This window comes from Balaenoptera acutorostrata, chromosome 1 (assembly GCF_949987535.1).
Source record: "Balaenoptera acutorostrata chromosome 1, mBalAcu1.1, whole genome shotgun sequence".
Taxonomy (NCBI): Eukaryota; Metazoa; Chordata; class Mammalia; order Artiodactyla; family Balaenopteridae; genus Balaenoptera; species Balaenoptera acutorostrata.
This window is the reverse complement of record NC_080064.1, coordinates 185,560,927-185,576,356: the sequence shown is the minus strand read 5'-3', so window position 1 is coordinate 185,576,356 and position 15,430 is coordinate 185,560,927.

Below are 15,430 nucleotides of genomic sequence, written 5' to 3'. Positions count from 1 at the left end.
TCTAAAATGTTTCAGCTGATGTGGAAAACAATTTAGTGACTCCTCAAAAAGTTAAATATAGAATTACCATATTACCCTGCAATTCCATTCCTAGATGTATGCCCCAAAGAACTGAAAACAGATATTCAAATACATACAATTCTTAGCAACACTATTCACAGTAGTGGGATGTTAGAAACATCCCAAACGTCCATCAACAAATGAATGTGTAAACCAGATTGTGATATATGCAGGCAATGGAATATTATGTAGCCATAAAGGAGAATGAAGTACTGACATGCTACAATATAGATCAATCTCAAAAACACTGTAAGTGAAAGAACCCAGTCATAGACGGTCACATTATTGTATGATTCCATTTATGTGAAACATTCCAAATAAATCCACAGAGACAAAAACACAAATTGGTGGTTGCCAGGGGCTGGGAAGAGTGGGGAGGAGAATAAACTGCAGAACTGCAGTCTGGAGAGCATTGAAAGGATTCTTTGGAACAACATGCTTGTTTGGAAGTTTATATTCAGAAATCTCATTTAGTCATAAAAAAGGCAGTGTTAAGAACGTTAATAGTGTGTGTGGAAAAAAAAAAAAAGAATGTTAATATATAATGCATGGAAGTACGTATTGGCTACAACTTAAACATAGGGATATCGAATGCTCATTATTCATTTTTTAACACTAATTGAATCACATACAAAAGCTTGTTTTATATTAGTGTTACATATTAATGGAATAAAAAATATAAACTATTTTAAAGGATTTTTTTTTTTTAAGTGTGAATAGATAAAATCTAAGGTAATCAGTTAGTTAGATGCCTTGTTTTTCAAGATTACCCCATTCCCTGGCTGGACAGGGTCACTGAGTCATTGCTGTATTAGATTGAGTGAATATTAATTTTACTTGTGTATTTGGGGAAATGAAAACATATCCAACTACACATGCTTCTTGGCATTTTACTTCCTTTAATTTTCACTTTTGAATACATTTCCCTTTAAGTCTTTAATCATCTTTTCAGTGAAGATTTTCCCTTTCATTCTGTTCATGTGTCTGAGGAATTAACCATCTTATTCTCAGTGGTTTCGTGTAATCACAACCCCCTGATGCAAACACTGTGTGCAATCCACAGGGAGAAATTATTAAAAGGGCTTTGCAGATTTGTCTAGTGCTCTGCTCAGAATATGAAAGTGCAGACTTTTAAATATCTGAGAAGAAATTGCAAACCCATTACCCTTCTGGAAGAACTTTGAATTAGACATTTTCCACTATTTACAGTATTAGATACTTGGAGTCAAATTTCTGCTAGAAACACTTTTGGGTAATGGATGGTGCAAAATGAGGCCAAGTTTGTAGGTTTCATATTCAGAAATTCATTAAATTTTTAAAGACCCAGGCCAAACCACAACCTCAGTCAGCCATTTCTTAAAGGCCCCCTGAAACGTTCTGCAGTAGAAATAAATCCATGGACATAGATCAGATTGCATGGGTGTGAGGGAGGGGTGAGGAGGTGAGAGACAGGAATTCATAGGGTATTTTCTTTATGCAAATGCTTCCAAGTGACAAAGTCTTGTCCTGAACAGGTTTTACATACCCATGACAGCTGTGGCTGAATTGGGGTCACTTCACTGCAAGACTGTCAGATGATGAAGTAGAGACAGCAACTCCTATTCTTTAAAAGTGATTGCTTACGAAGGAAAGGAAAAAATGGGGCATTAGCTCAAGGAGACACAGGATCTAGATAGACGCTCACAAGCTCAGATCTTGGGATGCAACAGATCTGAATTTAAACCTCAGCTGAGCTGCATGCAACTCATGTGACCTTAGGCAAAACAGTTAACTTCTATACACATGAGGTTGTATGTGTAAAATGGGGCATATTAATACTAATCTCAAGGACAGGTTATACTTTATGTACAGATAAGTTATTACATAAAATATGGAACAATATGTGGAGTATGCGTACTTAAAAATTTTAACTATTATTAATGTTATTATAATTCTTAATGGTTGTATTAATTGTTAAAGTTCTTCTAATTTCCAGTAATGTAATTCATGGTTTTCTAGGTTTGACGTGAGTCTTGAAATGATTGGCATCAACACTTTGACTTTGGTAAATTTTATATTGAGCAATCAGAACATCAGATTTCCAGGCTTGGTAGAATACAGGTAACCCTTGAATAACTCGGGGGGTAGGGAAACTGACCTTCCTTGAAGTCAAAAATCTGCATTTAACTTTATAGTCAGGAATCCCTATACACAGTTCTGCATCCATGGATTGGAACCGTGGATCTTGTAATACTGTTATACCTATTTATTGAAAAAAATTCATGTGTAAGTGGACCTGTGGTTCAAACCCATCTCATTCAAGGGTCAAATGTACTTATTTTGTATCTATAGCTGCAAATATGCAAGTTACTGATCTTGAGCTGAGCATATTTATAAGACTGTTAAGATTTGTAAAGACAAAATTTTTAAGAGCAAAATCGTATTTGTCTAAGGTATTCTGGCTTTTTTAAAAAACAGACTTCTAGAGCAGTTTTTCTTAAGTAACTTATTAAATCCTCGTGTTGCTTAAGCAATTTATGATGTTCTAGAAATGATTTTAGATAGCATTAGCTACAACAGAAATGTATGGGAGAGGTTGATTTTTCATTATTGTGAGGAATTTAAAAGTTAATTCTTCAGGGTGGAGAAATTAGGTAACCTGACATCAAGTAAAAGAAGGAGAGTTAGGAGAGAAAGAATTTAAAATGCTGCTCTTGTCCTGATGGTTAGACAAGGCAATGAGAGAAGTGGACGATGTGAGAATACCACAGACACAGAGACACACTTCTTATGTCAAGGTGCCTGATGTGTGTAGCTGCAGCAAAAACCCAGCAGAAGTGTCTCTACAGTGAAATTCAGAGTAGATTGAGAAAGAATAGTAATTAAGGTCTGGGATTAAGGCCAAGAGTTCAAAACCAAAAACAATTGATAATTATTGCAATTTGGGAAGATGTACACAATGATATTCACATTCCAAGCCATATGGAGACTGGGTTCCAAAAGTTTATTATTAAGTCCATTTAATAACTAAACATGTTTTCCCCCATAAACTATGTATAAATTTCTCTGTTACAAAACTGTCATGTAGAAGTTCTTTATGATTTAATTGTGGTAATAAATGCTGAGAAAACAGTGACTAGGAAGATAAGGTCTTTAACAATGAAGGGCAAACAAGTTTAACAATCCTAAAAAAAAAAAATGAGCTAATATTTCTTGTGTGCTTATTGTATGCCAGGTGCTATAATTTTCTTTATTTTTTTAAATTAGAAAAAATAGGACTTGAGGATATGGGGAGGGGGAGGAGTGAGATGTGACAGGGTGAGAGAGTGTCATGGACATATATACACTACCAAATGTAAAATAGATAGCTGGTGGGAAGCAGCCGCATAGCACAGGGAGATCAGCTCGGTGCTTTGTGACCACCTAGAGGGGTGGGATAGGGAGGGTGGGAGGGAGGGAGATGCAAGAGGGAAGAGATGGGAACATATGTATAACTGATTCATTTTGTTATAAAGCAGAAACTAACACACCATTGTAAAGCAATTATACTTCAATAAAGATGTTTAAAAAAAAAAAAAAAAGAATTCAATCCCAAATCTGTCACACTGAAGTTTGAGCTAATATTGAGATTAATAAAAAATAGCACTAAAAATAAATAAATAAATAAATAAAGCAGATATGTGTAACACCTGATAAGCACTACCAACTGTACTAATAGTGAGGAAATGTAATTGTATCTCAAGCTAGAGAGAGAGACAGAGATACAGAGAGAGAGAGAAATTTGGGCTCATACACCAGCAGCTGCACTTCCTAGTTATACATACTTGGTAAATTTATGGAAACACCATCAGTTTCCTGCCATATAAAATGGGATTAAAAATATGAACTGCAGAAGGTTGTGATGAAGATTGGTAGGAGTTAATTATAATTTATTAAAAACTTAACATGAGCAAGAACAGTTCCAATTGCTCTGTGTGCACATCTCATCAATTCTTCCAACAAAGCAGCGAGGAGGATCCTCTTAACCTTATCATTTTACAGGTAAGGACACCGGGATGCAGGGAAGTTGAGGGGATTCTGAAAAGTGACAGAGTCAATAAATTGTAGAGCAGCTTTTCAAGCTAGGCATTCTGATTCTAAAATCCAGTCTCTTAAATACTCTATTCTCACCAATACCACTGCTTGTTATGTGTATTACACACTTCAGATTTTATATATGTATGTGTGTATGTCTATATATATACTTATACACATTTTACACATGTATATTAAAATATGTTTATAATGTATTTAAAACATAATAAACTCCTAATGAAGTACTGTCATTATTATTGTAATTATTATTATTCTTCCATAGAAATGAATTCTGTCCTAGGTCTCTTTTCTGGAGCCATGGCCCTTTAAGTCTTAGGATAACAACAGAAAAACAAGAAAAAAGATAACAATAGAAAAACAGAAAAAAAAGTTAAAAATTTGACTGGCTCATAGAGTTTTTGATATTGTGATATCTGATTGGACATAGAAGTAAGGCAAGTGTTTTCTACCCTACTTCCATAAGGACATTCTATTTCCATTTGAAATGGATTCTAGGCAATTAAAACAATAAATAAACAACAAAATAAACTTTTTTCTATTCCCCATTTTTTCACACTTTTAGTATTTTCCTAGCAGCAAATCAAATTCTATTCTAGAATATGAGGATTTCATTGTAGCCTTTCATCAGAATTCAGACATATTTATGGAAGCTTCCCTCACATCTTTTCATGAGTGCACACTCTCTTGTGACCTGTGCTATATTTCCCTTTGACCCGTTTGCCAATGTCCCAAATGAAGAGATCATACAAATAGCTGGAAAATATATACATTCTACATATTGATTTGGTGAATGATAAAACCTTTTAAAATAAAGAAACCCAGTTAGGAGGTTTACCATTGTTTAATACAAGAGTTTTAACTCACATCACCAGCTACTTGCATATGGAGGCTAGAATTCTTGTCTCAATTCCAATTCAGGGAACTCTCAGTATTGATCAATAGATCAGATGATTATTCTATTATTCTACGAAAAATCTGTTCTTTCCTCTTAATTCCTAAAGTTAAGATAGCACACATCTCCTGTACAATCTACCAGGAGTCTGCATAGATATAGGTATGGATAATCTCCTACTATGTCTTTGACCTTAGATGCATCTCTTTTGTAATGTTAATAGCTGTTTGCTCATATTTGAGTCACCTGGGAATTGAGGACAGCAGCATTGGAGATCTATGATACTCCTAGAATATAGTAGGAATGCAGCAACAGATATTAGTTTCTTTCTCCCTCCCAAGAGAGAAAAGCAGTTGTAAATTTGCAGTTACCAGTAACTCAGGATTCATGGGTGTAAGAAGCAGAATCTGTGTTTGGATACACCAGTATTTCTAAACTGATGTAACAGCACTCTAGCACAAATGAACTCAGTAGGTATCAAAGGACCAGCACTTTCCTCAGGGCAACTATATCCAGTGATTTAAAACAGGAACTTGGGGGGAGGGTAGATTGTGGTCAGTATAAACACTGGTTATAGGTGGACAGACTGCACTTGATTATTTTGGTTAACATATTAGCTTCCTGTGGCTGCTATAACAAATTATAACAGAACTAGTGGCTTAAAACAACAGAAATGTATTCTCTCACTGTTCCCCCTGAGGCTAGAAGCCTGAAATCAGTATCACAGGGTCAACAGCAAGGTGTCAGCAGGGCTCCTTTGGAGTCTGTAAGGGAGAATCTGTTTCTCGCCTCTTCCAGTTCTTGGTGGCTGGCAACTTCTCTTGGTTTGTGGCTACGTCACTCCAGTCATCAAGACCAGCCTCCTCGGGCTCCCCTGGTGGCGCAGTGGTTAAGAATCCACCTGCCAATGCAGGGGACACGGGTTCGAGCCCTGGTCCAGGAAGATCCCACAAGCCGCGGTGCAACTAAGCCCGTGCGCCACAACTACCGAGTCTGCCCTCTAGAGCCCGTGAGCCACAACTACTGAGCCCATGTGCTGCAACTACTGAAGCCCATACGTCTAGAGCCCATGCTCCACAACAAGAGAAGCCACTACAATGAGAAGCCTGCACACCACAACGAAGAATAGCCCCTGCTCACCACAACTAGAGAGCCTGCGTGCAGCAACGAAGACCCAACACAGCCAAAAATAAATTAAAAAAAAAAAAAAAAAAAAGACCAACCTCTTCAAACAACTCCACTCAGTCTTCATGTCACCTCCTCTGTGTGGATAGAATCTCCCTCTGCCTCTCTCTTATAAGGATACATGTTATCATGTTACTGCATTTAGCTAATTCAAGATAATCACCTCATCTCAAAATCCATAATTCGATCAAAGGTGCAAAGAGCCTGTTTTTCTTTCTTCCTTCCTCCCTCCCTTCTTTCCTTCTTTCTTCCTTCCTTCCTTCCTTCCTTCCTTTCTTTCTTTTTCTTTCTTTCTTTCTTTCTTTCTTTCTTTCTTTCTTTCTTTCTTTCTTTCTTTCTCTCTCTCTCTCTTTTCTCTTTCTTTCTTTCTTTCTCTTTCTCTCTCTCCCTTTCTTTCTTTTGCCATATAAAGTAACATTCACAGGTTCTAGGGATTAAAACATGGATATATTTTTGGGAGGTATTTTTTTTTGGTTTACCACGGTAAATATTTAGTGAGAAACCACATTTTCTGCTAAAAAGAGTTGCATAATACCAAAATAGAAGTCCTGTTGACTCCTAGGCACCTTTAAGATGGTCATCAAAGCACAATTACTACATCAATCAATCAATCAGTGATATAAGAATTGCAATTAGCACATATATAGTGAATACAAACCAGGCTCCATTCTAAGTGCTTTACATTTATGAATTCACTATATAGGAAAAATACTTCCCAAACTACCTTTGAATGTGAGGATGAGGTCAATTTCCCTCTATCAGTGCAGAGTTGTTCACACTTTTATACTAAACCCATTGTCCCCTAGATATAGGAGGTATATAAACTCATATTCAATCATGGATATTTTCCATCTACTTCTCAAGTACAGTGGGAAAAGCTCCTTCTGGAGGGACTGAAAAGTAGCCACTGTACAAAGGAATAGTTATTCATCCCTTTTATTCATCAACAATGACACTTCCATTAGGCACCTGTAGCCTGGGATATGGACAGTGGAGTCACCTTCAAGAATGTAAGGTATACATATGATTTTACTAATTTAAATTAGGCATAAAGCAAAAAAATAAATTCTTAAATATAGAAAGAAAATAAGTCATTTTATAAAGCAGTTAATGAGGGAGTTACTAATCCTTTCTTTTTATTTTTAATATTTGTAAAACTTGCAAACTTCCTTCTTTCAATTAAGTATGCTGAACTCTAGCTTAATGGGAAATGGATGAATTTTAAACATTTTAATTTTACTTATTTTATTTTTTATTTTTATTTTTTTGGCCACGCTACACGGCATGTGGGATCTTAGTTCCCTGACCAGAGATCGAACCCACGGCCCCTGCAGTGGAAGCATGGAGTCTTAACCACTGGACTGCTGGGGAAGTCCCCAGAAAGGGATGAATTTTAAATGAGTGTTTCTTGCTGAGACTTAAATGACATTTGAAGAACATGAAAAACTTCTCTGTATGGGTCAATGATTCATAATGAAATATAGTAAAATTTCACAACCAATTATTATATTTCCTTTATCTCTCTCCTTCTATTCTCTTAAAACCCTTAAAATAGTGTCTTAGTTTGGGCTGTTATAACAAGCTATCATAGACTGAGTGGCTTAAACAACTAACATTTATTTCCCACAGTTCTGGAGGCTGGGAAGTCTAAGATCAAGGTGCCAGCAGATCCAGTGTCTGGTGAGAGCTGGCTTCCTGGTTTGCAGATGGATAAATTCTTTTGGTATCCTCACATGGTGCAGAGCAGTGAGATAGGAAGATCTCATGTCTCTTATTAAAAGGGCACTAATCCTATTTTGAGGGCTCCACCCTCATGGTCTAATTATTTCCCAAAAGCCCCGACTCCTAATAACGTCACATGGTGGGTTAAGATTTCAAAATATGAACTTTGGGGAGACGCATTCAGTCCATAACAGTTAGTATCCATGTATAAGTATTTTATATTCCCTTATATTAACAAGCCAAAACCCAACGGCAACACTCCTTTGGGGCAACATTTTGAGGTTTTTCAGCATTGTCTCTCAACTCACTCCTATTCCTACTCTCATGTAGAATCCAGTGCTCTTATGTTTTATTTCCCTAGCCCTTCTCTTCCTTTTTACAATCTTTTTTCAGGAAAATACTCTTATCTAATCATTTACTTACTGAATTTAGCCCCTAAAAAAAGCCAAATTCCTTCACAAAAATATATTTTTAAGCTTAATAGACCCTAAAAAGAGCTGAGGTCCTAAAATGGGTTAATCTCATTAGTAATAATGTATTTCTTCTTTACAGTAGTGTACAGATTCTCAAAAAAACTGACCTTTGAATCTGTTGCTACTTTTAGTATTATTATACTTGTTTAGTATTGTATATTGGTCCAAAGTTTAAACTTCCAATGGCATTTATACACTGTTTTCATTTTAGTGATTTTTTTTTTTTATATACATTTATTTATTTATTTATTTATTTTTGGCTGCGTTGGGTCTTCGCCTCTGTGCGAGGGCTCTCTCCAGCTGCGGCGAGCAGGGGCCACTCTTCATCGCGGTGCACGGGCCTCTCACTGCTGCGGCCTCTCCCGTTGCAGAGCACAGGCTCCAGACGCGCAGGCTCAGTAGCTGTGGCTCACGGGCTTAGTTGCTCCGCGGCATGTGGGATCCTCCCAGACCAGGGCGCGAACCCCTGTCCCCTGCATTGGCAGGCAGACTCTCCACCACTGTGCCACCAGAGAAGCCCTTAGTGATGTTTTAACTTACTCATATGAACCAATAAGGTAAAAAACAATTATGATATTTTTCACATCTTCATAATTCTATATTCTATAATTCTATATTCATTTCTGGAACATATAGTGCATAGCTAGGAGAAACTCAAAAAAACATACTTGTGAATTTGTAAATATGATCTGAAATACATTATGCCAATGTACAATATCTGTAGATCATAATAAAATTGTAATATGCAATAATTCCAAAATATAGAAACCACTAAGGTAAAATGAAATTGAAAAACATATTCATTTTCTTTACGTTAAAATAAAACCAGCCCCAGCATTTCAACAGTTGTAATTAATGCCAAATATTATGTAGCAAATCATTCTGCCTGCTGCTTCCCTACCCACCTGCTGATTATCCTGTGATCTGTCTTGCTGCTTTGTCAACCTGATGAGTGGTGTTGCCCGCCAGACACCCTGCCCACCTGTTCATAATTTACTTCCAGCATGTCATACTTGACTATTATATGAAATGCTTAAAAAATACTGTGAAAATGATCACCTTCCAAGGCTGAGATTATAATAATGAAGATGCCTTGGCTACTTCTTCCTAATTTACTAATGATTGCCCTATATTCCTTTTTTCTTACATTAAACTAGGATGCTTTTTTTCCCTCTGGTATTAAAAACTTAATTGTTCTCATGAATGTCCTTCACGGTGTGCTTTAAGAATATATTCTCCAGGTAGCCACCTTCTTCTTCTCTGCAAAAGCTTCTGGGACCGAGAACAAGAAAAACGTGGCAGGTGTGGTGAGGGCCAATTAAAAAAACAAATCTGCACTAACTGATGGGTAATCTTCAGTAAAATCACTAGCGACAATAGCAGATGCCTGGGGAAAATTGACATTGACCAGATTCGTTTATTGCTGGCAGTGCTTTGATTCATCTGCATCATGCAGCTGTTGTAAAGGCAAATGGCTTGCACTCCCCTTTTGTGCTTTTATGGGTTTGTTTTGTTGCAGCAGTCTTAGTATTTCCTTTTTTTCACCAGGGCTTGTAATAGGTCAGATGTTACCATTTCAAATAGCCTTTCCATCTTTCCTCATTTCCCAGAGAATGGGATTTGCAAGTAGATTAGTGTTGCTTTTGAGCTAATCACATTCTGAATTACTAAGCTGTTTGAATATATTTAATGAATGCACATTTACCTAAAAGGTGGACAATTCAAATTAGGAAAACATGAGAGTCTTTACCCTATTTTTCTCCCATTGTTCAATTCCAGGGCAAGCTTTTTTTCCTCTAGATGACAGTTTCTCTAATTCACACCATCACAGGGCATAGCCTGGCACATAATCAGCACAGAGAAACGTTTATTTAATGTTAACTGAAGAGATATTAGCATATTTATTTTTAATAGATGTCCAAATCCCAATGCCTTCAAAGTTTTAATCTTTGTCATAGTATTAAATACATTCTATGCTTTAGTAACTTTTTAGATCTGTTATTGGTATATTCAAGGTGCATAAAGTTACATAAAGCCACATACTAAATATACCAAATTTTAAATCATAGTTTTAATTAATGATCTATAATTTTATAATGCAATAAAAATATGCTATGGAGTAAAATTGACATGTTACACATGTTTTTGTTGTTGTTGTTGTTTGTTTAATAAAGCAAGAGACTAAATGTGTTTTTCAGCTTGGGTGACAGAACTCAAGCCTGGCAGCACAGAACATGTTTATTTCTCCCAATCGTTCAGGAGTAGGTTGATGGAAGAGTTAAAAAAATACTTACTTCATTACATTACCTCGTTAAATAATATACAAAATATATCTTGAATCAATACAATTCTTTCCATCCAAACCATTCCCCATCACATCCAAGTCACCTTCAGTAATCACCTAGACCAGGGATTCTCAAACCGTAATAATGTGCATATGAATCATTTTGAGATCTTGTTAAAATGCAGATTAAATTTCCCTAAGCCTGGAGTGGGCTCCGGGATTCTGCATTTTTAAGCAGCTCCCAAGTAATGTTGACCCTGCTGGTTCACATACCATACACTTTGAATAGCAAAGGACATAGCCTATTTCCATCTTCCTCCAACTTCTTATAGTCCAACAGCCAGGCATCTACCAAGAGTCTTTTTTTTTTTTTAACATAAATCCAATCCAAGCATCATTCACTTTGAACTTCATTTTATGTCAGTTACCCTCACACACTCTCCTCAGTCAAGTTGCATCTCCTCTCCTGCTGTTCAGCAGTTATACATGGCATCCCTCTGTCTGGATCATCCTACTCCCTACCTCTATTGATAACTGGTATGTCTTATCTTTCAAGTTTCAGCTTAAATTTTACTAACTCAGATATGATTTCCCTGACTACCTTCATGTAAGTAGCTACTTCCTACTATTCTCTCATGTGTGTTTATTTTATAAACATAGTATAAATTCATTTTGTAATTACGTACTTGCTTATTTACTTGATTGTTGACTGTAGCCCTCACTAAGTAATGAGTTCCATAAGAATAGTAATGGTGTCTGTGTATAGACCAGGTTATATATAGGCACACACACAAAACCTGTTACAGAGAGGCACTTAATCTTTTTTAAGTAAATAAATATTGTATTTCTATTAGGATTTTCTAGGTTTTCTTTAATGATCTGTCCATTAATATAAGCACAACTTTCTTTTTTTTTTTTTTTTTAAATATTTACCCTATGGTTTCTTCTGTTGCTCTTTTCTTTTTTTAAAAAAATATTTTATTTATTTATTTATTTATAGCTGTGTTGGGTTTTCGTTTCTGTGCGAGGGCTTTCTCCAGTTGCGGCAAGTGGGGGCCATTCTTCATCGCGGTGTGCGGGCCTCTCACTATCGCGGCCTCTCTTGTTGCGGAGCACAGGCTCCAGATGCGCAGGCTCAGTAATTGTGGCTCACGGGCCCAGTCGCTCCACGGCATGAGGGATCCTCCCAGACCAGGGCGCGAACCCGTGTCCCCTGCATTGGCAGGCAGACTCTCAACCACTGCGCCACCAGGGAAGCCCACAACTTTCTTAAATTATCTTATTTTTATTTTTTTATTTGATACATTTTATTTCACTGCATTTGTTCAATCTTATTTGTAGCCATTAATTCCATTCAATGTATTAAAGGGAACAATATAATAATTTCAAGATACAACTAAATTTCATAAGGAAGATTCAATATGGCCGTTTCCTCCCCAACCGATTTGCCACAAACAATTCTGCAAATTGATTTACACTCAAGTACTATTCTGTGAATGGTCACCATGCAAATTTATAACATATCAATATAGGATATAATTTCTGTTACCTAAAAAGAAGGTTAGGAGCCTATTGGAATTCAGGCTTCTGAATGATATTTTATGATGAATAGCTAATATTTATTGAGTGCTTTACTATGTCCTTTATTATTATTCCAAAAAGGTGAAACTAAAATTACATACATAAATGTGATCAAAATTTGGATGAAAACATAGGCCTATCTTGTCCCAATGCCCACCTTCCTAACCACACTTTACTTTTACTTAACAGATGCATTTCTTTCGTTTTTCTTTTTGCCTTTCTATTCTGCTGTACTTTTCCTCCCATTTCCTTTTTCCTGGTTTTTTCCTCCCTTCTCTTCTCAACACAATAAACTGTGTTTCACTTTGGCAGCAGGAATGGTAATAACTTAAGTGATTTGGAACCTTTCACCCATTTTGTTTGTTTGTTTTGTTTTGCCAAGGGTTTTAGGATAAGCTGAAAAGGATTAATTTTAAGCCATTCTCTAAATCAAATGTTGAGACACGCTCAAGTTATTCATGTGTCAGTGTTTCTTCATAATTCAGAAGACTTGCTGAAAAATTTATAAAAATGAAACATCTGCATTCAGGGATAGAGTAGGATTATAGTTTGTTTTCACCATCATGGAAAGAAAAAAAAATCTGTATGAAACATGTTCAACAATTTGGTGAAAAGAGTTCAAGTTTAGTGTCTTTTTGACATGAAATTGCTCCAGAAATCACTGGTTTGTACACTTCAAAATAAGGCTTGCAAAATACACAAAATTCTACCTGGCTCCTTTTCCTGGCACATAGTTCTGAGTTCCTAATTCCATTTATAGAAGGTAAAAATCAATTGCTTTTTTCTTTTTTTTTTTTTTTAACTCAAAGCAATCTTCAGCCTCTACCACTCCCATTATTTGGGAAGCCCCCAGCGCCCCATTGTCCCACAGGACTATAGGCTCCCTGGCTTAGGCAGAGAGTGCTATTAATTGAGAATGATCAAAAGGTACTGCCAATTTGCTCCAGGAAGTCACAGAACTTGGAAAAAGCTAAAAAGGCTGTTCTCCTTTGTATTGATCCTTATATGAAGCACAATCACAGGTCGCCAGCAGTTTTTCCTTCTCTTGTTTAAAATCAGATGTAATTTACTGTTGACAAACAGCAGTGCAAGATGGTTCGATTTGAGGTCACTTTTCTCCACTCTATGCTTTGATCCTGTATTGAACTCCCTAACTAAGAATGTTCAGTGATTTTTAGCTGACTCAGTTTATACTGGCTATGTATAGGGACTTGCAATCTTACCTATAGCTTCACCTAACATCTACCTGTGAATAACAAAATACAACAGCAGCTCAATCAGCAACTCAATGGAAGCAAAAATATGAGTACCCAGGAAAGTAAAAACTACTAAGTTCGTGATGGTGTAAAAACGAATTTCTACTCTGAAATTTGCATAGCTTTAAATCATTTTTATGATCCTCATTTTTTAAAAGTAGAAGAAATGAGAGGTCTGTTTTTGTATAATCACACACTCTTTGTAGTAAAATAATAGTCAGAAAACCCAATTAAAGTTAGTAGTTTACTATAAAATAAGTGTAACATAGGTTAGAGGGACAGCAAAGAATTAAAATATTTTGAAGGGCTGAAAAGGACTCTCCTGCTTCAACAGAATTATTCTGAATATCTACATTAGCTCATTAGAAGAGATTTTAAAAACTCCACCTCCTAGATTTGCATTGAAAGGGACAAAACCAACAACAAATTTATGTTCATAATGTTATTAGTTATGGGATCCAGAGCAGGGTAAAAAGATATAAGTTCAGCTCTGTATTTAATAGGAGGCTAAATAGGCTAGTGTGGCTATTTGTTTATGAAGGTAAGAAATATATAGATTTTTAAAAGGGGGGAGGCAAATTTGTCCATTTGGAATATTTATTTACAGTACCTATTATTTTTCTAAGTCCCAATGTTTAAAGACAAAACTAAGAAAAGAAAAACAAACAAAACCATACAGGATGGCCATTATGTTCATACAGAGTAGACGTCAGAAGAGGAACTTATCGTGTAATATAATTCATGCCCTGTAAGAGATAAGCATGGCTGCTATCAGAGTCTTGGGAGGGGAAAGAACCTATCCTAAGTAAGAAGGGGAAGTCTTGAAAGGTTACTTGGAAAACTCCTGTATCTTGAACGATGTTTAAGCTGGTGCCACCTACCGGAGAAGGAGGGAAGAGTGCTTAATGCAGAGGAAGGTTATGTCCTGAAGTCTAGAGGTCAGGCTAGGGCATGTAAAGAATTACAAACGGATCAGTATGACTCACTCAAGGGAAAATTAGAGAATTTCTGGCAAAAAAAAAAGGCAAATAAATAAAGATGAAGATATAATCTGAGAGCATGTATCATATTTCCTAGAAATGATATTGTAGTTTATCTTAAAAGCTCAGGGAAACCATACAGATTTGAATTGGGTAATAATAATAATAACAGCCAGCTGTTATTGAGACCTTACTATGGGAATGACACTATGCTAAGTGTCTTTCATTCATTACCTCATTTAATGCTCACATTAATTTTATGAGGTAGGTACTATGATGATTCTTATTTTATGAAGAAGTGAGCCAAGACTTGGAGAGGTTAAGTAGTTAACTTGTCAAGGCCACAGAGCTAATAAGTGGTAGAGCCAAGATCAGATGCTCTTATTCCAGAGACTTCACATTATTAGTCCCCTTAACTGCTTCCCAAGAAGGGAAATAACATATGACTTCCAAGTTTCCAGCTTTGGAATTTGCCATTTCCTCAGTGTAGAAAACAGACAAGTTAACAGTGTGTTAGGGAAGAGGATGAATTTGTGTTATTCATGGGGATTTTCTGATTGCGGAGGATACCTTTGGGGAAATTTTTATTAGGTGATTGACTAATAGAGATATTTGAGTTGGAAAGATACATTTTTGAGTTGTCTGTATAGGTAATCATTTCTCCATTAATAATGATGATAGAAATAGGTATGGGAAATTATAAAATACTTCCAAATTAGGTTTAAATAAAAATAGCCAAAATCTAATAACAAATTTTTGTCATTTAAAATTATGTTTTAATAATTAATAAAACATAATTATTAATTTAATAAATGTTTTAATAATATTTAATATTTTGGAATACATTCTACACACATTATCCAAATTATAGATATAATCACATGATTAGGAAAAAACCTTACTCAAAATGCTTTACCTTTGGC